Source organism: Topomyia yanbarensis, chromosome 3 (assembly GCF_030247195.1).
Source record: "Topomyia yanbarensis strain Yona2022 chromosome 3, ASM3024719v1, whole genome shotgun sequence".
Lineage (NCBI taxonomy): Eukaryota > Metazoa > Arthropoda > Insecta > Diptera > Culicidae > Topomyia > Topomyia yanbarensis.
This window is the reverse complement of record NC_080672.1, coordinates 363,828,706-363,856,035: the sequence shown is the minus strand read 5'-3', so window position 1 is coordinate 363,856,035 and position 27,330 is coordinate 363,828,706. Positions and strand designations below refer to the sequence as shown.

Genomic DNA, 27,330 nt, shown 5'->3' with positions numbered 1-27,330 from the left:
CGTGTGTGGGGTTGCGGATTCAAACCAGGTGAACTGCGTACAAAGCAATCGACTTAACAGGTACGACATTCCCTCCCCTTCAATTGATACTGAGAAACAGCATAAACAGGAAAGGTGTCATATTACTTCCTCCTGGAGCCACTATGGTTTGACTATGATAAGTGAGATCCGAGATGCCCATGTAGAATTTGGCAACACAAGTGAGAACTCAGTCAGTTAGTAAACTTCCAGAATTTACAAAGACGTTATTAATTCCAGTAATGCATATATCGCCAATATCGTTAGGGGAAGATGGAGTAAAACGCACCCCCCTAAGGAATTATTATCATAGTTTAGTTGTAAAATATTTATCGGGAGAATTTGAAAAACGATATCCTTTAACCACCATTTTCCTCTGCAATCGCAATCATAACGTATTACAAAATATTCATATACCGTAAAACGGGGTATCTTTGATCACCGGAGTAAGTTTGATCAAATGAGACCTTTTTCAGTAACGTGCGATAAGATGATTCCCTCTAACAAAATCATCGAAATAAAATACAAACCATGTTCTAAACATGTTCAGCATCTACCGGTACCGATTATTTTGTCATTTGATGTACCTTTTATGAACATAAATTAAAATTGAAAATGATACAACTTTCACACATCGTTTCAATCTGTGTCAACAATTCCTAGTATATTAATTAAATCAATCAACTTCAACTGAACTAATCACTTTTTTAGAAACCGTAAATATTTTTATCCAATCATTTATCTAAAAAATCTGGATTTTTACTGCTAACTATTTCATGTCGACTATTTTCCCGAAAAAGTTCAATAAAAGTCGGCCGTACCTTTATAGGCAATTTTGCTTTCTTACGAGACGACACAATAGCGGGCCATAAAATCGCCTGCAGATATGCAATTTACACAACATTTGGAGCGTTATATCTTATTTCGATACACATATTTAGCACGAATGAAAATTTACAACAAATTTATTTTATTTTTATAGTAAAATTATATAAATTACAAAACAGTTTGAACGTTTTCAATCTATGGGTACCAGTACTTTTTTAAAAATGTAAACAGTTACCTGATTTGAAGAAAATCATTCAAAAAACTGTAATAAAATTCATCAATATTCCCCCGTTTTACGGTACATGAAATATTTTCGATTTTACAAAATCGCTTCAAATTACTATTTAAAATATAGGAGGGCCAATACACACCAGTGTGAGGGTAAAATGTACCATAACAACGGGGCATAATGAACCACAATAAGGGTTAGAGTGCACCGCGAACATGTAAGTTGTTTTGTTTTCTATCTGGATTTCACAAAAGTGTTCTATTAAATCGCCTTAGTTTATGCAATTACCAAATTTTCGGAACGATATTTCAGTTTTCGATCAAAAGAATCAGCAAGAATAATGAAGTTTGCCCCGATAGAGAGAAAAAGCAAATCTAAAGGGTAATTATTTAGATGGGTTTTCATATAGGGTAATGAGTCTATTAGGGAGAGGCCCGCACTATTTTTCGAACAATTTTTAAATTAACCTCAGAGTAAAGTATCAATGAACTGTTTTTTACACATCTATATAATGCTTATTTGGCAGAAATATCTCTATTTATGGTATAAATATAAACAAATGTTCTATGCTGGGAATCTATTCTCACCGTAACAATACAATTATCACCTCATAGGCATGCCAAACCTCACTTTATCGAAAAAACTACTCGAAACGCAATTCCTTATATTTTACTGATCCGAAAGAATTCTAACTAGGTATCTAGATCATGGACGCTATCTGACTAGTTTCACATGAACCCTTGCATTGTCTCGAGTCAAACTTTATGTGCAAATGAAAATAAAATCTTTGCAATCAGTTGAACAACTTGAAATAATTGATTACTTATAAATGAAATTGCAGTTTATGTTTTAGTCTTACCATACTGGTGATTCTTTCCTGTTTGCTGGAAACAAAAGTATTGTTTTGATTGCTGTAGTGTATGATGTGATGTGATATATTGAAGCCACCATCAGTGTAAGGATTATGCCTGGATGGCTGCATTTGCTTTTTACAGCAAGGATAAAATTATGCCAGTACAGACTTTCATTTGTAGTTGTTTTCAGGGCCAAAATAGGTTGGATCCATAAGCAAAAATTCTTATGCGCACTCCACAGGGACTAGGAATCTCCTTCCAGCCCATTGAATAGCGCACTTTGTAATACGCGTTAACGCACTGCTTGATGGTTCGTAAGAGAAGAGCGCGTCAAACTTACAGATACAATATAAACAACAAAAGAATTATATGGTCACTCCAATCATTCCTATTTTCTGACCAGGGACAGGTGATCCGCGTACTCTAATCCAAGATACAGTTCGAATGATGCTCTGATGCATCCTCCCGATCCCAGCTCTTTTGATATGAAACGTATTGCAAACTATATATATATTTATTTGAAATTGAAAGTATATTACCAATATTATCGATATAATTAATCTGATCTTTATAACTTAATTTTATGTAGAGTCCAGAGGTGAGTTAAAACACCGGTGATTGTAGATTAACACCTCCGCTAATGCTTCTAGATCTAAAAAAGGGTGATAAGCCTCTTGCCTTAAACAAATAGTAATTACTTACCTTCAATTCATATCGAAATAATTGCCGAAATCACCTTTACGTGTTGTGCATAAGTGCAAAACAAAAAATAAAAGATTCATAGAAGGCGAGCTTTCGTCTGGAACAGAACATTTTTTTCGCTTTCGTACGCTCTAACAGAAAAAAGTGCGTTTCACTGATCGTCGTTTTACAACGGAAAGCTGGGTTGCTACGATTAATTTTTCGGCTTTTGTGTTTCCTTAAAATTTCCTTTATTTGCTTTTTATCTATTAATATTTTAGCTTTCTTATTTATTTACTTTATTCTGCTTAGTTTTATCATTTTATTTATTTTATCTATTTATTTTTTATTCGTTTTTTTGTTTGTTTTATTGACTGTATTTATTTTACTCATTTTATTTATGAATTCATTTTAATCATTTGGATCATTTCATTAATTATTTGTTTTATTCTTATTATTCCTTTATTTCATTTTGTTTATTTTATTAATTTTATTGAATTTCTTTATTATATTGTTTTTTGCGCATTTTATGCATTTTATGCATTTTATGCATTTTATGCATTTTATGCATTTTATGCATTTTATGCATTTTATGCATTTTATGCATTTTATGCATTTTATGCATTTTATGCATTTTATGCATTTTATGCATTTTATGCATTTTATGCATTTTATGCATTTTATGCAGAATCAAAAAAAATAGCGCTCTGTCTGGGTACTAGGTCTTTCATTTGAATTTGAATAAGATCGGATCAGCAATTGCTTAGAAACACGAATGAGAGTTTGTCCGTTACATACATACACAGACATTGTCCCAAATCGTCGAGCTAAGTCGAATGATATACAAAACTCGGCCCTCTGAGCCTAGGAAAAAATCTTGAAAGTTTGAGCGATTCCTATGCTTTTCTTTTATAAGAAATGTAAAACTGTAGAAGAAATTTGCGATAGTCACATACATTCACTAGAACTCGACATTACCAATATGAAACTTTAAAAGCGTGCGAAAAGTTTGAAAATCGAAGATGGTCATCAATATTTGCGAGAAGGTGGAATGCTCAACGTGGATCATGAAAATTCCAGCTCTTTGTATTTCAACAGATGAAAGATATCAACACAGTCTGGAATTTTCTGTACCCATATGGTTCAACTGATCAGACATCGCCTTTGTTCAGAGTATCCGCTATAAATTAATTCGGTGTCATCAGAAGAAAAAAATTCCACTCAACAACTTATCAACAACAGTATATAATTCCAGCAAACCTTGCATACATCAGATCAAGTAAATAAGCATCTTAAAAGTGCAAAAAAAATCTGCAACCCATCAGACAGACGATAATGATCCATCCTCGCGTGAACTTCGACAACGGCGGATTAAGGTCGTTCCGAATATTGATGAGTTCAATCGGAGTCAAGATCTCACAGGTTTTTTCTTCACTACAAACCGATCAAAATGTGTTGCACACGTGTATGCCGCACCGGATACGATTCAAGAACCCGTCAAGTGATGGGATTTTCTTGTCCTGAATTCCCCAAAGACTCGCTATGCCCTTGGTTGTTGCACTGCCAGTCAGTGTTGTTTTCCGCATTTGCAATTTCGTGACCTGCCGGTTGGAGGACACTTTCACTCAAGCCGCAGTTTGTTCTGCCTACGGGTACGGGACCTGTCAAAAAGGTGCATTTATTTTCGGTGTCGGAGGGAAAATTTTCGGACAATCTGTTCTACTAACTGTCCATGACCGCATCGCAACGGACATTGCGAGTTTTACACGGTCACTGGCGGTACAAGACTCAACTGCAAATGGAAGCACTGCTGTCGCTTCCATTGGGCAGATGAGCGATGTTGTGATTTTTGGCCAGGAAACGAGTACACAAACTTAAGCCCCCTCTCATTCATTGTATGCGAGTGGTACGAATCGAAATCAGGTACACATTTGGAGGAACATTGCTCGTACACGTTTGGATATTCAGGGAATATTTTCCGCTTTGGAGATATAAATTAATCATCACGCTCATAAATTACTTGCTCATTTTTTGAGAATTGCTTCACCTAGTATGCAAGACAGATTGGTTGTGTAGGTTTTTTGTTTGTTGATATATTGCCAACTCTCTTCGTGGGAATAACAGAATCTGAAAAAGAGTGCTCAAATTTCAGATAAACTGATTATATCCATACCGACCTATCTGTGAAGTATGTGCATTAGATACTTGATTAGTTCTGCAATATTATTTTTTATTTATTTAAATATTTAAATAAACACAGTATGTTCAAATTAGTTCCAAACACTAGGCATGCCAGTAGATTTTTTCGTAAATGTGTATCAAAACCAAGGTGCGACAATTTTCGTTTGAAGCGTGCAAGGTTCTATATTTAATTATTCAAAATATGAATTAAGTGTTTCAAATTAAACTACCACGCTGCTCCATCATATTTAATAAATGGAATCGCGTGGTAATTAGGAAATCAAACGGTACAGTTGGCACTTATTTTGTAAGGAAAATGAAATACATACAGGTTCTACAGCTGTCAGATCAGATTGATGATCAACACAGCTGGCTGGTGTTCGACTCATCAGATCTTTCTTTCTCTCATTCTATTGCGATCATTCAATGCATCTAGAACACCTCAGATGTTGTCAACGTCCGTCAAACTCAGTTTATTTATTAAGGTTAGGTAAAAACGATTTTTACTGCCTATAAAGATATATCAGTCTCATGCTGAAAACCTGAACGCGGTTTAATATTTTGTTTTGGTATTTTCCGTCACACATTTTCCATACAAAATTTGCCAATTTCTATTCTGGCTTGAAGGAAATTCATAATATGATCTACAGGGTAATTAATTCTTCTCATAAATGCGTATGAGACTGTTATGCTTTTATGTACAGTTCAGGATTCTAAGAAAGTCGACACAAGGAAAGAACACTCAACATGCTGCTAAATGTCCCGGTACTTATTTGACAGAGACAGCTTTGTTCGTTTGTCATATATCACACGGTCTGGTTGCAACAAAAAAATCACTTAATTTTGCCACAGCGATTTATGGCGACAGAAATAATTCAATCGAGAAATCATTGTGGTTCAGCTTCCCACGAAGGAATCGTTAAACGAAGTAAAAATAAACCACAAAGTGGACAATTTTTCAATCAGCATCTCATCAGCACAACAAACCGATTGATTAATGAAAATTAAGAGTAATCTATTTTCAAACAATAACAAAAGGTTCAATCAATGCCATCCAAAAATAAATGCTCTAATTTTGATTGACAACGTCCGGCCAGACCAGACCAGACGAAACTTTGATCTTTCCCATCCGATTCGTCATCATTTATGGGGCACCATCCGCCTCCACAATTTTCTGGGCGTTTTTTTTCAGTTGATAATTAGCATGTGAAACATTCGCGCTTCTGGCTGAGTTGAATCAGCGGTTTGTAGATGTTGCCAAAATGTTTAGGTAATAATATATTCGCCTGTCTGCTCGTGCAGAATTGGCGTTTGTCTTGGCTGCAAACAAGAGTGCCATCGTGAGTGATGTTTTTATTCTCGTAGTGTCTGTTTGTTGTGATGTCTGGATTTTTTGTGGGACAGTGACAGGACTATTATTCAGGTGACTAAAAAATCTAACAATTCATCGTATGGTGGCATGACAGACAGCGGTAGATGTTGTTTTGTTTACAATAAGACAATATGGGGCAAGTAACGTCCCTGAATCTGGAATTTTAAAGTTTTTCGTGCATTACTGAGTAAACATGCATTTTAATAATAGTTAATTGGTTGGTTGGCAAAACTATAATTGGTGCGATTCGAGATCATTCACCTCTAATACAGTAACTCGTATTCCTACCATCTCACAATTCAATCAATCCCGGTGGGATTTTTTATCGTTTCCTGTTCCCCATCTTAGGGACAGCTCATCACGAGCATCTGTTTTGGATGTGAAAAAGATGTCGAAAATACCATTTTAGCTAAGGTAGTGTTAGCTTGTGCCTCTTCGGCTTTATTTCCGGTGACATTTCCAGCATTCGGTTGGCTTGGGTAATGCACAGTGGAGTAGCTATAACGAAAAGTTGGCCAAAACCGGCAGAGGAAAATTCTTTCACCTGCCCTTCACTGCACTTTCACATCATATTATTTTTAAATTTCTACACAATATGTTTTAAGCATGTAACTTTCAAACAAATCATAATAATCACGCTATGTGCATATAATTGGAAACCGCTTCAAATATCTTTCTAACAAGCTACAGATTGCCAAAATCTGTTCACGAACGACGATATTAAACATTTTTTATTCTGTTTCCTCCTTTACCTATTTCAAATACTCAATAAAAATGAGACCGTTACATAAAGAGTGGGTAGGGAAAGTGATGAAAATTTAGAGACATATTACTCAATTGACAGAAAGGATGTGAAAGATACAGATCGGAAAACTAGAAGTTGCAGGGTCATTAGAACAGGCTACATACCTTACGGGTTTAACTTTTGTCTTCTGCTGATGGGGGTCGAGCTTAGGCAGCATTACTACGAATCACTCAAGTCCACCAGCATGTCTCCTGGTAAAGACAGACTTGTCCCACCTTAACGTGAGAGCCGACATCCTTATTTTATACACCGTTTTATTCAGTTCGTCCAGCTCATTCAGTTCATTCGGTTGATTCGGTTCATTCGGTTCATTCGGTTCATTCAGTTCATTAAGTTCATTAAGTTCATTCAGTTCATTCAGTTCATTCAGGTCATTAAGTTCATTCAGTTCATTCAGTTCATTCAGTTCATTCAGTTCATTCAGTTCATTCAGTTCATTCAGTTCATTCAGTTCATTCAGTTCATTCAGTTCATTCAGTTCATTCAGTTCATTCAGTTCATTCAGTTCATTCAGTTCATTCAGTTCATTCAGTTCATTCAGTTCATTCAGTTCATTCAGTTCATTCAGTTCATTCAGTTCATTCAGTTCATTCAGTTCATTCAGTTCATTCAGTTCATTCAGTTCATTCAGTTCATTCAGTTCATTCAGTTCATTCAGTTCATTCAGTTCATTCAGTTCATTCAGTTCATTCAGTTCATTCAGTTCATTCAGTTCATTCAGTTCATTCAGTTCATTCAGTTCATTCAGTTCATTCAGTTCATTCAGTTCATTCAGTTCATTCAGTTCATTCAGTTCATTCAGTTCATTCAGTTCATTCAGTTCATTCAGTTCATTCAGTTCATTCAGTTCATTCAGTTCATTCAGTTCATTCAGTTCATTCATTTCATTCAGTTCATTCAGTTCATTCAGTTCATTCGGTTCATTCAGTTCATGTAGTACATTCGATTCATTCAATTCATTGAGTTCATTCGATTCATTCGGTTCATTCAGTTCATTTCGTTCACTCCGTTCATTTTGTTCATTCCGGTCATTCCGTTCATTCCGTTCATTCAGTTCATTCAGTTCATTCAGTTCATTCAGTTCATTCCGTTCCGTTCATACCGTTCATACCGTTCATTCCGTTCATTGCGTTTATTCCGTTCTTTCCGATTATTCCGTTCATTCCGTTCATTCCGTTCATTTTGTTCATTTTGTTCATTCCGTTCATTCCGTTCATTTTGTTCATTCCGTTCATTCCGTTTTTTTTATTTCAATTATAGAGGTTTTAACCTTAAGGTCATTCGCCTCTTCGGGTTAGAAAAATCTCTTAGGAAAAATTTCTAACCCTATGTGCGGGGTCGGGACTCGAACCCAGGTGCGCTGCGTACAAGGCAATCGATTTACCAATACGCTACGCCCACTCCCCCTTCATTCCGTTCATTCCGTTCATTCGGTTCATTCCATTCATTCCGTTCATTCAGTTCATTCGGTTCATTCGGTTTATTCAGTTCATCCGGTTCATTCGTTTCATTTGGTTCATTCGATTCATTCGGTTCATTCTGTTGATTTAGTTCATTCAATGACGGATCCAGGAGGGGCGTGGAAGTCCGACCTCCTCCAAAAATTTTCAACTTGTTGAGAAATTTTAAATTTTATATTAGTTTCAAACTTAAAATCATTTGAATTAAAAGAGGTATTGACGCATAATGTATTTGCACAGACGTCACAAATGAATTCTAGTGTTCATTTTTGACAGTTCGCTTGTACTGTTTACATGGACTTAGAAAAATTCTTTGCGATTTGCTTTGAGCAAATCTAGTCGTCCACAAATTTTTCTAAGTAAAAAAATTAAGGTTAGTTACCTGTGAAGAAGAACTATACAAAATTTTGAAACGTACGGTCCAGTAGATTATGTGTTATGATGTGCATCGCAAAACAAGTTTTCGATGAGGCACCACCGGAGATTCACTAACACTCGTTCAATTTTCAATATTTTGCAATGAAGTTATAAGAAAATATTGCTCAATTGTATTTGAAAAATGAATCAATATTCTAATACTCTCTGTATCGCTATAACATATTTTTGAAAAAATGTGTCTTTCAAACCGAATTAACCCTTACGTCGAACAACTTTGTTGCAAATGACGGGATTTTTTCTTCTCGGTGCATATCATTGAGTATTAAAAATCATAAGAAAGGAGCAATCGCCGGGTTTATCGCTATAGAGGAATTTCACGAAGAATCGACCGAAAATCTTTTAACTCATGACCGACCTTTGATTCCGATGAAACTTTACACGTTTCACCAGCATGAACGACTAAACATTTGCGACATTCAATAAGATAATTTTGACTCAAGAGCAATTTTTTAAAGGGGTGTGATATTATCTATATACAGCATTTTCGAAAAAAAAATTTCCCATACCGTATTTTACAGGGGATGAATACTTCTACACGAAAAATATATACACTGAACAAAATGTTGTGTCAATTTTCATAAAAACAAAAATTTATTTAAAAAAATTTAAATTTCAAAAACATAAAACATTTTGAATGTGATTGCATGATGGAGAACTTATCGGTAAAAAAAGTTTTTCCAATGATAACTTTATACATGTTTTACATTTCGTAGAAAATAAATGTATAGAATTCGCTCGCTGTGTGTATGTAACGAACAGGACGCTATTAAATGGTTTTTGATTCTGATGTTTAGTTTCCAAGATATAAATGCTTGAAGGTGCAAAAATCGCGTTTTCGCAGTTTTTTGAAATTTGCTGCCGGAATTGACAACGTAACGAAACAATTTATATATCTTTAGAAAGCTTATACGAATACCTTTCGAAAAAAATATAGATTGTTGAAATTGGACTATTACCAAAAGAGATATTTTACATTAAATGCGGACGAAAGATTTTTATCATTTCCCATAGCCAGAAATAAGACCAAAAACATTCAATGTATTATTAGCGCCAAAACGGATAATTTTAGGAAAATTAGAGCCATAGTACTCAAGTGAGAGCAAGGATGTGAAGTTTACAGATTGGAAAACTAGAAGGGGGCAGGGTCATTAGAACAGGCTTAATATCTTACGGGCTTGACTTGTGTCTTCTGCTGATGAGGGTCGAGTTTAGGCAGCATAACTACGAATCACTCGAGTTCACCAGCATGTCCCTTGGCATAGACAGACTTGTCCATCTTTACCGTGGGAACCGACAAAAGAAAAGCCACGCAAGATCACCACTGAAAACCGTATGTTTGGGCTCCTTTCTACAAGAACAGCATTCAACGCATCGAGAGTATTCAGCGTAAATTTGTGCGTTTTGCGTTGCGCCACCTGCCTTGGAGCGATGCCTACAATCTCCCCAGATACGAAGATCGTTGCAACCTCACTGGTCTTGAAACACTGTCTTTGCGCCGCAGTGTGGCCAAAGTGTCTTTTGTCTCTGATCTGTTATTGTCTCGCATCGACTGCCCTGAATTACTCCGTCTTCTCAACATTGATATTCACCTCCGAAACCTTCGTTACTACTCTTTTGTCCGTCTTCCCGTGTCTCGTACTAATTATGGTAAACATGAACCCGTCAGTAGCATGTGTAGAGTGTTCAATCAATGTTACAATGTCTTTGACTTCAATTTGTCTCGCACTTCTATAAAAAAATTGTTTTCGCGCACCCTTTCCCAAACCTGATAGTGTTAGCCAATTTTTTATGTTATGTTAATACTTTACCTATGTAAGTTAGAGTTTAAGAAGTGTTTGTTTTAAGCAGTGTTTAGTGTTAGTCATTGTATCATTTGGTTTGTTTGTTAACTGTTGATACCTAAAAGATAGAGGTTTTGTGCCTACGGGAGAAGGAGCTTTTGAAAATCCACTCCCGCGGGTTTTTCCTTCTCAATAATAAACAATAAAGATTAGCATCAATCAATGATGATTGCTGCTGTTCATCTCTGTTTGCCTTTCGAATTCCGGGATAGATTTTTATTAGACTTAACAACAAGCCATAACTTTTAATGTCTTCAGCAAAATTTTGAAGAGTGCTATTACAAACCACTTTGTTGAAGACCTGAAGGCTCCATGTGTTCAAGGTATTAACGTATTTTAGGCTATTTCTATTTAATTTATATTAAATTAACGTTTTACTGGTTACGATAAATCTCTTCTATTGTTTATAAATAATAAAATGTTATCCAAAGTTTGAGTTTGTGAAACTTACAATAGAAAATTATTTTAGAAAAAAAATAAGATTAAGGACTTTGTAAATATCATTTTATAACTCGATATACTCCATATACGCAGTATTCATGTTAAAAAATAAAGTTGTTTTAAATGAAAGTCTCAAGAAATTCGCTAAAGACGAGAACTCTGTTACAATATTTTGAAAACTGATTCTCCATAATTTTAAAACTTCAAAGATGGCGGTTTCGTAATTATGCCTTTTGGACAGTAAGTTAGATTTTCATCAAATTCCAACCAAATTTCTGACGACGCCGCCGACTCCAAGTAAGTAGAAACAAAGTCGTTCTACATTCGTCCACAGGAAAGTTCTTCGAATACTGCCTATCTATTATAATACATTGAAGACCCGATTTGATCAGCCCCTAATTTTATCAGCCTCACATGAAAATATGTTTGATGGGCTCTAGCAGACAAACAAGGCTGAATTTAAGTAAATCCTTTCTTGACCGTGTTTTTCTTATCTTAAAGATGCAAAAATAAAAAAAATCATTTTTTTTATAAATTTTCTAGACTATAACTATGCACGCATGTACTTCAGAGGTAGCAAGATATCAAGAGCTGAAAAAATTTCAGTGCTTAGTTCTCAGCCGCGTTGGGAATTTGAGTAATCGCTATTGAGTATGAACTTCAAATCCATTCGAAAATTTGTTTTTCGAATTTTATGACTCAGCACAACATATATAACCCCTTTAGAAAAATTCAGTTTTCCCTACACAATGCATTGATTGAAGAATTTATATATGTTATTAACGGAGCATTTGCAATACATTCCAGATACGATTATCCGTAGGGTGCAGAAAAATTTCGCTTCGGATAATCGAATCAAAAAAATGTTTTTTCTTTCTTCATGAAATATATTTGTTATATGTTGAAAAACAGTATCTAAGGTACATGCATCAATGTTTGACCTATGGTACATGCATTAATGTTTGACTTATGGACGAATATCGATCACTTTATATTCTATAAAGTGAAAGTAAGACATGTAATAAGTTATTTAGCCAACTTATTTTATGTTAAGGTTGAACAGAGAAGGGGCAAAAAACGAAAACGAAAAGAGCAGTTTTTTCCACATCATGTGTTAGATCTTCATAAAAATTAATTAGCAGTGCTGTAACAACATTCTACATAAGCTGATTGATTTTTATGAAGATCTAACAAACGGTGTGGAAAAAACTGCTTTTTTCGTTTTCGATTTTCACCAATTCTCTGTGCAACCTTAAAGTATTGTGTTCGATTAATTTGCATTAATATACTTATGTTTCGGTAAATTCAGACAGAAATAACAACTGAATTTGAAATTACGCACCACTGGTTTGTATACAACAACAAAACTTTGGGAATCCTCTAAGAGAAGCTACATGCTAGATTCCACTGAGAAGCCCAAGAATTTGCTTCAAAACCATTCAACACAAATCCAGTAATGGACGCCTGCTGAACGGTCTGCTGGGCGTCGCCCAACGTTGGTCCAACAAAGAGCCGGCATTGGACAATTTTGAAACATGGATTTCTTAGGGGGATGAATTTTGCACACGTTGAAAATATCAAAAAATGCCCAACTTTTTATGCGCACGACACCAGGAAGCGTGCGTTGTTCAATCAGCAGCAGTATCATCATCGTCATCATGCGCTCTAGAGATATTATTTAGCGAGCCAATCAGAAACTAGCTGGTTCTTGGTTCTTTGATATTTTAGCTATAAATATGCCTGTTCAAACATATTAAAGGATTCAGTTTGTTGTACATCATCGCACAGTAAACTTTTTTCTCTTGTTTGCTTGGTGGAAACATCATCCAGGATATTCATTTGGCCATTGTTGGGCAATCTATCGAGTCGCTTAAAGGCTGTTCAGTGCATCTACTTCGTAAAGAATTATTAGCGCTGTTCTTTTCAGAGCGGTGCACAGTACTGACTCCAGTGAGGATCCTATTTTTTCGTCCCCGTGTTTGTCCGCTTCCGATTTTTTCTACAACAGAGTTTGTCAGCTTTTTGGCCCAATTTTGTCACCCACATTTAAGGCAACGTCTTCTTATTGAATTCCACGATGGAATTAAAGCGAAAGCCTTTGCGTAAGTGTGTTAAGAAATCAAAATGCCGATGTTCTTAAAGTATCTAAAAAGTTTCAATCTTTTTTCAAACTGATGCGATAATGGACTGATTCCGAAGAGTAATTTATGGTTTTATTTCATACCTTAGATAATGCCAAACAATCTGAAACCAATATGTTCAGATTTCGTCAGTCCAAAATACACAACGGGGCTCACAAAATCGGTCATTTTATTCATTCTAAAAATTACAGAGAAAATCACAGGCATCTACAGGAAAATTTAGTTTGTAGCCAACCGATTAGGTGCATAAAATTTTATAGCACTCCAAATTGAATTTAAATATTTGTTGATTAAATGAAATTTCTTTATTTTCCCAAATTATTGTAATTTTCAAGATTTTAAAATTTTGTGCTTCCACGAAATGTAGCTGATATCAATTTCTATCGATTTTCGTATTTAAATATTGGGATAGAAAAAAAGTTTCTGTATTTCAACGTATTTTTTAGAAAATATTTATTCTTTCAGAAACTGTAGTTGGTATTAATTACAATAATAGACGTGTAATGTAGCTTTAGAAAACATAATATGCGGAAAATTGAAACAATTTCTTCGGACTACGGATAATCGAATCATTTTCTACGGATAATCGAGTTACGGATAATCGAGTCTACGGATAATCGAGACTACGGATAATCGAATATGGCCTGTAATTCGTTTGTATTTCTATTTTATGTGCCATTTCCATTAAATAAGTTTAACCTTTGAGATTTCTTGCACTGATATTATCCTATGCTAATTTGAGCGATTCTCTGAGTCCTGCGACTATCCCATGTAGTATGTGTAATCAAAAACATCAAGCTCTAAATGTTCTCAATCGATATTATACCCGAAGAAAGTGATAAGAGTTATAAGAAGTGTATCATCACACTGTTAGGTGGATTAAAAGCGTTTTTCAATTTAATATTACCGTGGCTGTTTTTTTTTTCTTTTACAAAATTTTAGAACTCGAATAATGATTTATTTTCTTGTATATATGACAACTATATACAAGAAAAGAAATCATTGTTCGAGTATGTATAATAACACTGTAGTATATACATTTGAAAGCTTTTAATGAATATAAACAATACAAAAATTATCGTGTTCATGATTGAAAAAGGTACAACTGCACCGCTAGGTGGATTAAAACAAGTTTTTTATGAGTCATTATTATTACGCTGTGGAACATATTTGTCAGCTCTGTAGATCAAAGCAATACATCTGTATTATGTTATTTCTGGTTTTTCATGGATCACGTTCGTACGTTTATTTATCGAGCAAAATGGTTTGTCATTTCTAATACCTACTTTAATGGGTTAATCATTGCATTTAATGGTGTTTTTTTCATAATTTCAAGGAAAACTGTTTTTGTTGCTTAATTCTACCCATAACACTTCATATCGTGTCGATCAAAAACGGTTTTCAGTTTAATTTTACGGAACACAGGAGTATCGTTGATAAAATATTATTCATTTGATTATGGATAGTTTTTTGTAATTTTAACAGCTCAAACTTAGAACTGCCTGATATAAGGATCGTTCAGTTCAGTAAACCAACAAAATAAATTCGAAATAAATATACACTTAAGATTAAATCATTTAGTTCATTAAACTCATCGTATTATTTCGATTGTTCCAAATCGCCGTAAAGCTTGTGGACAATGACAGACGGCATGAAAATTGATTTCCATTACAAAGCTATGCAACATATTTCATTAGTTGTTTAAAATTTGTGGTAGGTTGTTTGATCATAATTTAAGAAAAGAAAGCATTAAAAAATTGAATGTTATTACAGGTGTGTGTATTTCAATCATATGATCTATGTACCGAATCCATAACAATATTTTCGATGGAAAATGCAACAGTTTTGCTAAACAAAATAAAACCCAGATAATGTGTCACGAGTTCCAAAAACAATATTATCCAATTACACATTTCTAATGATACGTCGTGCTTCTCTTAAAATATCTAAACAGTGTTCTTACACTTTTCTACGCCCAATTAGCACACCTCAAGTCAAGTGTCTTCTATTATTCCACTCGCAAAGCATCATTACACACGTGCCTTTCCAACCCCCGAGCGAACCCGGAGACAGGGAAGGGGGGCCGTGTAGTTGCCGGCATACAATAGCGCTACGGACCACCCGTTCCGGTGATATGGGCCCACCAAACGGGGTAACCCCAATTCCAAGGCGTGAAGCGATCCGTGCCGAGGGATGAATGATCGGGGGGGTGAAAATGATGCCCGATCGTTAACGGAGCCTGTGGGGTACCTGGGCACCCCCCACAGTAAGTGTCTCTTACCACGTTAATGCGGAGCTCTGGCGTGGCGGACCTATTTTCTCGCGCAACTCGTGGGTCTTAATATGAGTCTTTGCAATAACAATAAAAAAGTATGCGATAAGGAGGCGGAAGTGTTTACGGCGCTGAACCCCTTTGCCAAAGGGGGTCTGGCGAGGTCTCCCCCAACAGGGGCTGACAGCGGAGTGAAGGTGGCCGCAAATAACGGCACCAATGGTGAAATGGAGGTGGTAGGAGATGATACTACCAGCGCGCTTGGCGGACCACTACCTGCGATGCAGGAAGTTGCCAAGCAGCTGGATAGCATCATCGAATTCACGAGCGGGAGGAGTAACATCAGTAAGGATCTAAAACAGAACCTGCTGGTGCTTCGTCAGGCTGTTCGAGTCGCAAGACAAGAACAAGTAGCCTACATGAAGAGGTGGACGGAAAGAGAGAAGGCCGACCGCGGTATCCAAACCGAGGCCTTCTCCTTCCATGGCGGAGCGACGATGGCGCAGGAGGCGATAGATTTCGCCTTATCGGCCACCAAACGCTTAATGGAGGGGGAGACTGCGAAGCGGCCTAGGCCTAATGTAGGCACGCGCAGCAATGCCAAACGACGGGCAACCAACAAGGCCAAACGTCGCTTGGGTGGTGCGGATCCGGGTGCGAAGGATCCCGCAGGGCGGCGTCCCGAGAAGGCGACCTCCCAGCCAAAAAAGGCGAAAGCCGCCAATCGGGCGCGCACTGCGGAGCGACCTGGCACCAGCCTGCCGGCGCCATCGGTACAAGATGGCGAATGGCAGGTGGTTAGCAGGGAGCGGAAGTCCAACGCACCTCGACCCGCTAAGAAGAAGGCGAGGGATAGAGGAGAGGCCCTGTTGGTGAAAACCAACGGGGGCAGCTATGCGGATGTCCTAAAATCGATGCGGGCGGCTGAAAGCCTCTCGAATTTAGGACAGGATGTGCGAAGCGTCAGACGCACCAAAGATGGCGAAATGATCTTGGTGTTGAAGCGTGGATCACAATCCAATGGAGTAACGTATAGGAGGTTGGCCCAAGAGGTCTTGGGAAACGGCGCTCAGGTGAGGTCGTTGGGAGCGGAAGTGACTCTCCAGTGTAAGCAACTGGACGAGATCACAAACGCAGAGGACGTCGTCTCGGCCGTTAAGCAGCAGTGCGGCGTCGAGATCGATCAGAACTCTGTACGTATCAGGGAGCGGTTGCTTGGCACGCAGGTAGCTTACTTCAAGTTACCGGCCGCGGAAGCCAAGAAAGTAACCGACAAAGGGAAGTTGAAGATCGGATGGTCAGTATGCCCAGTTAGCATACTCCAGCCGCCTTCAGTGGACCGATGTTTTAAATGTCTGGAGCCAGGCCACAAGTCATACGACTGTAAGGGCCCAGACAGGAGCAAGTTGTGTCGTCGCTGCGGCGAGGAGGGACACAAGGCGCTGAAATGCGAGAGGGCACCCAAGTGTCTCATCTGCGCTAGCAAGAAGCAGGGCCGCAACCATGTTATGGGCGGACCTGCTTGTCCCTTCGGGGAGGCGGGAAAGAGGAAGTAATGGCAATCGTCACACAGCTGAATCTTAACCACTGCGCACCTGCTCAGCAGTTACTGTGGCAGTCGGTATTGGAGTCGGGGACAGATGTCGCCCTTCTATCCGACCCGTACAACGTCCCTGCCGACAACGGCAACTGGGTGGCGGACGGGTCTGGAATGGCGGCAATCTGTGCAACGGGTCGGTTCCCGGTCCAGGAGGTAGTACAGTCCTCTGCGGAGGGTGTCGCGATTGCCAAGATCAATGGTGTGTTCTATTGTAGCTGCTATGCCCCACCTATGTGGCCAATAGAACAGTTCAACCAGATGATCGATAGGCTCTCGTCTGACATGGTGGGACGAAAGCCGTTTGTCATAGCGGGTGACTTCAACGCTTGGGCGGTGGAGTGGGGCAGCCGCTATACAAATGGTAGGGGCCAAGCGCTTCTGGAGGCGCTTGCTAAACTCGACGCAGTGCTAGTCAATGATGGTTCCGCTAGCACATTCCGTAGGAATGGGGTCGAGTCGTGGATTGACGTAACGTTTGCCAGTCCAAGTTTGGTCCCAGACATGGACTGGAGGGTAGACGAAGGCTACACCCATAGTGATCACCTAGCAATACGCTTCAAGATCAACTTTGGTGTGCAGCATTCTAGGGCGGGTAATCCCTGTCAGGTACGCGGGTGGAAGACCAATCACTTCGACAGCGAAGTTTTCACCGCGGCCCTGGGACTGGAGGTCAACACCGACAGTCTAAGCGGGGATGCGCTGGTAGCTGTTCTATCACGCGCGTGCGACGCCACTATGCCGAGGAAGACCCTGCCAAGAAATGGCAGACGCTCGGTATATTGGTGGAGTGCTGAGATCGCAGCCCTACGGTCAGCTTGCCTACAAGCTAGACGTAGGATGCAGCGAGCCCGCACTGAGGAGGGTAGAGTGGAACGACGTGAAGTGTTTCGTGCTGCGAAATCGGCCCTTAACAAGGCCATCAAGCGCAGCAAGAGAGCGTGTTTTGACAAATTGTGCGAGGAGGCCAACGTGAATCCGTGGGGCGATGCCTACAGGATCGTGATGGCAAAGACCAAAGGGGGCTCCTCACCTCCTGAACGGTCGCCAGAACGGTTGGCGAGAATTATCGAAGTACTCTTCCCGTCCCGAACCATAAGTCCCTGGCCCCCAGCGCCGCAAGGCACGGCGGGTACGGACGACATGGTGGCCCCGGTGACGAACGAAGAGCTACTTGCAGTTGCTAATTCTCTAGCGGTGAATAAAGCTCCAGGGCCTGATGGAGTTCCAAACAGCGCTCTCAAGTCAGCAATCATGGCGAACCCGAACATGTTCAGGTTGGCTATGCAGAGATGCCTTGACGAGTGCCGTTTTCCGGATAGATGGAAAAGGCAGAAGCTGGTACTGTTGCCGAAGGCCGGGAAGCCGCCTGGCGACCCATCGGCGTACAGACCAATCTGTCTGATTGACACGACGGGCAAATTACTTGAGAGGATTATCCTCAACAGGCTAACTCCATACGCAGAAGGTATGGAGGGCCTGTCAAGTAATCAGTTCGGTTTTCGAAAGGGAAAGTCCACGGTGGACGCTATCAACTCAGTGGTAAGGACTGCCGAGATAGCGATCCAACGGAAGAGGCGGGGCATTCGATATTGCGCGTTAGTGACACTTGACGTGAAGAACGCATTCAACAGCGCAAGCTGGGATGCCATCGCGCTCTCGTTACACCGGCTTGGCCTGCCGGTGGGCCTGTACCGGATCTTGGAAAGCTACTTCCAGAACCGTGTACTATTATACGAGACCGATGCCGGTCAGCAAAGTGTTCTTATTACCGCAGGAGTTCCGCAAGGTTCAATCCTGGGCCCGGTACTATGGAACCTTATGTATGACGGGGTTCTGAGACTAAAGTTCCCTCCGGGTGTGAAAATCGTCGGTTTCGCCGACGATGTCACCCTGGCGGTCTACGGGGAGTCAATCTCAGAGGTAGAACTAACGGCGACACACGCGATAAGCATAGTAGCGGAATGGATGAGCGCGAGAGGCCTAGAGCTCGCCCATCACAAGACGGAGGTGGTTGTTGTCAATAACCGCAAGTCGGCACAACAAGCAGTTATCCAAGCGGGAGAAGTTGAGATAACTTCTAAGCGGAGTCTGAAGATTCTTGGGGCCATCATAGACGACAAGCTGACCTTCGGCAGTCATGTCGACTATGCGTGCAAGAAGGCTTCGGTGGCTGTTGCGGCATTATCGAGGATGATGTCCAACAGCTCCAAGGTGTGCGCCAGTAGACGCAGGCTACTGGCCGGTGTCGCCGTATCTATTCTTAGGTACGGTGGACCGTCCTGGGCGAGGGCACTGGGAGTAACCAGTTACCGTCGCAAATTGGAGAGCACCTATCGCTTGATGTGTCTCAGAGTGATATCTGCCTACCGCACGGTATCACATGATGCATCCTGCGTGATAGCGGGTATGATGCCAGTCGGGCTGGTCATCCGGGAAGACGAAGATTGTTTCGAATTGCGTGGCAATAGGGGAGTCCGTGAGCGTGCCAGGGTGACCTCGGTCGCCAGATGGCAACGCGAATGGGACAACTCGTCGAGAGGTAGGTGGACCCACCGGCTGATACCCAACATATCTAGCTGGGTGGGAAGACCCCATGGGGAAGTTCACTTCCATCTGACACAATTCCTGTCAGGCCATGGCTGTTTCCGACAGTACCTCCACAGGTTTGGGCACGCTGAGGCCCCAGTCTGCCCAGACTGCCCAGGTGTCGACGAAACTGCGGAGCACGTACTATTCGTATGTCCCCGCTTCGACGTCGAAAGAGGCGCTATGCTAGGCGTCTGCGGCTTGGACACAACCCCTGATACCCTTGTACAGGGGATGTGCCAAGCGGTAGAGAAGTGGAACGCAGTTTCGACTGCCACCACTCAGATTGCCTGCCGGCTGCAGAGAGCATGGAGCGCCGAGCAGCAGGCGAGGAGTTAGAGTGAGTGAATTGGCGGATGATAGACGAAGGTATGGTCTACCCATGCCAAGATGGGAGTGAGTGTGCGATAATGTAAGGCACGAGTGAGAGCGTACGCTAAGTACGGCCATCCCCCCAGAAGTAATGCCGAAAGGTAGTTCCTGGGGATGGATGGCGGAGCCCAATGGAGTTTAGTCGGTATTAATGGCTGGTCACCATTTGAGTCCGACACGCCCCCAGTGCACCCCGTGTGGTAGATTGGACCCTACCGTTAGCACGTGTACTGGGCTAGGACATAAAGGTCTTCTCCATTGTTAAAAAAAAAAAAAAAAAAAAACCCCCGAGCGAAGCAGAAAATGATCTATTCCCAAACACACTTCGCAATCATCATCAACCAGAGAGAATGAAATCGTCCCATTAGTGCCAACAGCTTTCCCCGGTCGAGTTACGGTCAACACTCCATAGCAGTCTGTCCCGTATCCCGCACGTTTGCGTTTCGCATACATAATTTACAGAACCATGCAGGAAGGTGAGAATGAATGGTTTAACTCATTGCAACATATGGCAGTACCGTAGAGATACAGAGCACTAGATTGGGACAGTATCGAAGCAATGACCCTAGTCTAGTATTTTGAATCTAGTGACAGCACGCAAAACGAATCACTAACTAACTTTATGACGCTAAACGTGTGCCATCTGACTGTGAGTTAATTTGTACGGTATGGATTTTCAAACAGATGGCAGCAATTCAGCAAAATTATACTTCAACACCGAACTTGATCGATTTAAATCACGTGTACCCTCGAAACAGAAATAATTCTCTCAACAGAGAGCGTCACGGTAACTGCGCGGAACTGCGCATGCGTTTCCGTCTAGGAAACTCTCCAACGGTGCTTCTGCGCAGAACCTGATATCTTTTAATCGGTATACGAATTTGAAATTCAGTTGAAAGCTGAAAGGAATGTAAAGATTCTTTATTGAAATATCCCTTTCGGCGCCAGTTTCGCCGTTTTGTTGGCTGATGCTACGTTACTAGAAACCCCCCTAATCGCACACTCGGAAACTTGTTGTTCGTTATTCGTTCGGATGTGCGGTCAACTCGGTCGCACGGTCGCCTATATAAACGGAACCGGGTTGACGGCTTGGTGACGACCGGTTGATCTACATACCAACCGCTAGAGAAAATGTCCACCACCTACCTTGGAACCGTTGGCTTCGTGGTCTTCTCTCAGCTTCTGCTGCTCGTAGTCGTTGTAGTCGCCGTTTCTTTGCTGACAGTAGCGAGTAGTTTCGTTCGATTCACATGGGTGATATTTCGGTTGGTAGTGCTGCTGCGGCTGCTGCTGTTGGTGATGATGATTTTGCACCGGAGCAACACATTCGAACTCCTCACTGCGATAGGACAGGGGCGGCGAGGAGGGCTGTGCCGTCGATGACTTCCGGCTGATGGTCGAAGACAGCAGGAGGATCTCGTCTTTAGTGGAATACGATTCGCCAAAGTCTGCCCGGCAAAAAGGAAGGAGGAGTTTAGTTTTTAAAAAAATGTAGGTACACGCTCACTAACTACCACACACAGTGTACAACGAATATTACACAGAGTTACACAATGTTGTAGTCACAATGTCAAATGGGTGCAAATTGGCCACTGCTCTTACGAATGTGAAATACCGTTTGTTGGACTTTCCGAAAATATATTTTATGTTTATGAGATTTTTATCACTTCATTACGTTATTACGTACTCTCCTGTACCAACCGGGGGAATTTATTTTAATAACATGAAGATGCACGCTTTTCAAGTGCATTTTTGTTATTTCCCTTTCTCAATAGAAAAGATAAGGAATCACTATGAAAGTCGACTTCCAAACCGAGACGCGGAGGGTCGTGTCTTATATACCATTCGATTCAATTCGTTGAGATCGGCAAATGTCTGTATGTGTGTGTGTATGTGTATGTGGAAGGTATAACGCTCCCATAAGCTGCCATTGATTTTTTTGTCGATCGGACTTTCGGTTCCGGAGTTACGGATTTAAGAGTGCGGTCACCCAGCAAATTGGTAACACCATGATGTCCAAATGGTGTAATACATATTAAAAAGGGTGCAACATAACTCAGATTAGCGGGTCTAGGTCACTAATGATCATTCTAAGCAGTTTTGACCACATTGGTTACCTATGACAGTTCTTGATGTCCCCGGGTACTTTCCAAGTTCATAAGTTAATGTCACACCTTTTTCTCAGGGAATTCTTGACCGATCTTTACAAACTTGGTTTCAAATGAAAGATACAATACTTCCATGGACTGCCATTGAATTTCCTTCATATCTGACATTTGGTTCCAGAGTCACAGGTTGGTTATTGCCGCCACATTGGAATTTCCCATATAAACCGGTACAATCGTAATACTAGAAGGGTCAAAATCCATTTCTATTTGCAAGTCTAGATCACTGATGGCCAATCAAAGATTCTTTGAATGTATTCTCCACTATCGACAGTTCCGGAATTATCGGATTCTGGACGTATTCCAGAATTAGTCACATCGATTACTCGGTGAGGACTGAACCGATTTTCATAAACCAAATCTCAATTGGAGGGTTCAATATGCGGTTGGGTGTTGCATACTACATCAACCCTCTCCCAACTTCCCCTCTCATCATCTCTTCCTGTATCACCCACCCCCTCCCTCCCCTTTGGCCTATATTCTCTTTATATGCCAAATATATTTTCAGAGAATTTCGTCTCATAGCCATATATTTTTTTTAATAAGTGAATTTGGAGTCTTCATAGATCATCGAGTTGATGTATTTTGATGTGCCGCATGTCATGATTATCATAAAAAATAAAATTTGTCTTGAGAACCGTGTTCCGGAATTCTCGGAACTGGTCAGAAAGTGGCAAATCTATATCAAACCTGTATTGAATTAATTGCTTGCTATACTAAGTAGACGATCTGATAAAATTTGTTGAAATAAATGAGTGTTTCTGATATAATAAAGCATATGCCATGTAAGCTCATGAATGGCCACTTTTGGGAACCGCTCCCAGGAACTGGCCAATTCGTATTACTCATGTATGAAGTACATTTATTATGTAAGAAGGTCATTTCTAACAAATTCTTGTCGAAAAATGTGGAATTCTAGCGGTTTAAAATATTTATGAAAAACTGAAAATGGCCAAAAGTTTGTACCCCACTGCAATCCGGATTTACTCCGGGGTCGTAACTCCAAATACAATTTTTAAAGCAATTTTGAAAATTGGAATAATTTCCGATTCTTCGGCAAAAAACTACATCAAAATCGATTAAGCAGAAAAAAAGTTATGGCCAATTGAACATCGATTTTAGTATATCGAAGAGGGGTTGGTAGTTTGAAGGTTAATAAAAAACTCATAGTTTCAGTTGTACAAGTTCACAAAAATAGTAGGCAATGAAAATGTAAAAAAGTTTTTTTAAAAAAAAAGAAAATTCAATGGAGGTACAGTTTTAAGACAGATAAAGAAAAAAAGAAACGAACGAGTAGAAAATAATAACAAAACAAGAAAGCTAAACAATGACATTTAAAATAATGAAAAAAGATTAATAATATTCAAATATTCAATCACCTACCAATATCAAAAACAGAAAAAAGAAAGCGTAGAAACATAGTAGCAAAAGCGTAGCAGAAAATGAAAAAATAAGGAGAAGAAAAAGTAAAAATTTTAAAGTATGTATACAAATTGAAAAAATTGCGAAATAAATCAGATTGAATCATTGAAATAATCAAATTAAACGAAAGAAATGATAAAGATGATTTAACAAAAATTGGAGAAATAGACAAATATTGCAAATAGTTAAAATAATGAAAAACGGTTAAATAGGAAAATGAAAAATAAAATGTCATAAGCATGAAAAACAGAAAAATGCTATGGCTAGCTGATTACATTAATTCTTAATAAAAATGTCAAGAAAATTGAATACAACAAAAAAATGTAGAAACAAAGCTGCAAAAAAGAAAAATATAAACCAATATAAAATTTAACAAAATGGATCCAATGAGTTAAATAAAATTTTGACATATGAAAATTGGCAACAAAATAACAAAATTTAAGGTATCAAGATAGTAAAAAAGCAAAAATGTTAAAAAGGTTTCAAAATAGTTAAAATGATGAAGAACGAGAATGGAATAAATAGTTAAAAATAAAACAATTAAGAAAAATTTTAAACAAGGCAAATGATTTTTTGAAATGAACTATTTTAGCATTCTTATTCTAATTCTAGTGTAATTGAAAGTGAAATCATAGAAAACATGAATCACATGGATGAAATTAAAAATTCTACAAGGGATGAGAAAAATAGGAATATTACAATAAAGAAAATTAAGATAAAATCAAAAAACAAAGTGGGTTAAATAATAAATAAATCTATATAAAGTAAAACTGGATTTTTTTAATGAAATGGAAAACAGAAAACATGCACAAAACGCAAAACGATCAACATGAAATACTGGAAAAAACATTCAAATGATAAAATGAACAAAATAGAAAACTTTAAATGTGAAATTGTTTAAATGGGTACAAAAGGAAAACGCCTAAGGTAATGGAACATAACAATAAAGAAAAAGGGAAGAATATTGAAAAAAATCCCTTCAGAAGAAAAGCATAAATTTAATTGATAAATGGAGATCAGAAAAAATCACAACACATGGAAAAACTAAATCGAAAAAATAGAAAAAAAATACTTTTAAGAGATCTAAATATGGAAAAATAGCGGATGGAGAAAATACTAAAATAGGTTACAAAAAAACCGATTTGATCCACCTAGTGAGTTGAGACATTTCATACACATATCGCTGTTGAATTATTCATTAGTTTGCCGAACACACGTAAAGTTGGCATGCAACTAGATGTGAAATCGAGTCCTGCACGAATAACACTTCGAATAAACTGAATAAATTGAAGAAAAATGATAAAACAAATAAAAATTTAAAATAATTATGAAGCAAAAAAATAAAAAAAAGAGTTACTCATAAAATGTATAGAATGTATAAATCAAATTAGCTCAAATGAAAATTAGACAATAGTAGGTAAAAAAGTTATGAAATTATAAGAGTAAATTAAATTGTTTAAAGCTAACAAACTCATCCAATAATAAAAAGAGCTGACTTAACGGAATTAATAAAATGAAGAAACTGAATAAAAAAATTAACAATTTATTAAAATGATTAATATAAATGAAATAAATAATATGAATAAAACCAAAAAAATTTAAAATATAAGACAAATAATATGAATAATATGGATAAAATTAACCCATTCATACCTAATATTTTTCTAACACATATATGGTTCCCAAACCTCAATTTTTACATATCGATCCTTAATACACATCTCCTGTAAATTTTTCAATAGTTCGATTGGGCAGAAAAGATAGCCGAAAGCAAATTTATCAGTTTTCAACAATATTTGAAGGCAACGAAGATATATCAAAATATAATTTTTCACCGATAACTGAAAGTCTCTGGAAGCACTGATACAGTGAAATCCAATCAGAACAGTTGCAATAACTTCAGTTCTACGGATATTTCTTGTAACTATTAGCGCTCAAATAAACGGTGATAGTCACAATTGCTCGTTTTACTTTTTTGTGAGGAAATCTTGTATAACTGCAAAGTTATAGCTGCTTGAAAACGTGGTTGTTCATAAATAACAGGGTAAGCAGAGGGTTAATAAAATCAATAAAATGAATTGATTTTTATGGATGGGTCTTAATTAGTCATCAGGAAATCTAGAAATCAGTAATTTGTCTTGGCATTTTATCACAGATATCTGAAAAAAGATTTTTGTGCAGAATAGAATTCTCAGGTCCAGTATTTTAACGCGTAATTGGAAATAGTAAACTGAGATAAGGCCACATGTAAATGGTATTCATTTGCATTGAAGTATATAGAAAAGAGTGTAAAGTGCCTAGATTATGTTGGCAATTATATTATTGTAGATGGCACAAAGCCGTACATTCAGTCGATTGCAATGTAGTCTCTTTCCACCCATCCTTATCATTTGAGAATTGTTTCGTTCGGAATTCTCCTTCTGGGGATATGGGTTTATGAGTCCTACACAAAACAATACCATGACAAAGGAATGGTTCAAACTACCAGAATAAGTATTAAAATTCATCGAAAAGCCAGTTGCCATTGAAAGTGTCCCTGGACTGATTTTGAGACACGAACATTCTTGAAAGTACAAGTTATATTTTTTCGCAAATAAATATGCGTTTAGTCATATAAATTATGACAAATGCATGTTGGGGTTTTCAGTACAACTTAGTATCAGTTGTAGTTAATCCATTCATGCCCATGTTTTTTGTGGACAACAACGTATTTAAACAGCTATAACTTTTGATTGGGGCAAGATTTGCTCACAAAAACAAGTAAGTCTAACCAACGTGACTATTGCCTTTCATTTGAGTATTAACAGTTACAAGGATCATCTCTAGAACTGAAGTTATTGTAATTAGTCTGATTGGATTCCGATGGAGCAGTGCGGCCAGGGGCAGTTTACGTTGATGACGGAAAAAGATTTTTTTTCATATATCTTCGTTACGTTGCAATATTTTTGAAAACTGATAAAACTTATCAATTTAGACTATCTTTGGCTACATTTTCCACGCAAATGGACTTTTGTAAATATTCTAGAAAAATTGTATTGAGCATTGGAAGGTAAAAATTGAGCAGCTTCTAGCACTGCGAGAGTAGCGCCTATCTTTATGAAAAAAAAGTTTTTCGTGTCTCTTGCTAAACGGGGGGGGGTTTCAAGGAAAAATAGTTTTGAAACCTTGTCTGCACTAGAAAAAAAGTTGGGCATGAAAGGGTTAGAATGTAATATGTATGACATAAATTCAGTGAGATCAACTACCTGTCCAATGCATAAACTGTGATTGTAATTCCCCTAATTTACTTGTAAAATACGGAGCACTCAAACGAAACGTCTATTGAATTGTTCAACGCCTCTACTAATTCTGGCATTGAAGCTTCAATTGAAGCGTTCTCAGCATAAGGCAAATTTGGGCAATTGAAACCATCGCTATAAGTTAAAAGCATGCTTTTACCGGGATACAAGTATAGGTCTTTGGGCGCCATTGTTCCCGGATCAAATTGGATATTTTTGGAATTTGATCCATTATTTTCATAAAACTGCAATCCAATACAATGAATATGCATTTTCAATACTAGCAATCAATAATATCGTAAGGTAGAAGTCGTTTAGTGTGTCCACAAGTAGGGTTTCCAATTTT

At 38.6% G+C, this 27,330-nt stretch overlaps 1 protein-coding gene across 5 annotated transcripts in view; it reads right to left on the bottom strand.

Annotated features, from left to right (window-relative positions):
* Positions 1–21,567, bottom strand: part of LOC131688723 (obscurin) — a 181,970-nt gene extending 160,403 nt beyond the window's left edge. For all 5 annotated transcript variants that reach the window (XM_058973196.1, XM_058973195.1, XM_058973199.1 and 2 more), the window contains exon 1: positions 21,266–21,567. The gene's annotated coding sequence lies outside the window, so the exon portion shown is untranslated. The remainder of the gene's footprint in view (positions 1–21,265) is intronic.
* Positions 21,568–27,330: the final 5,763 nt, after the last annotated feature.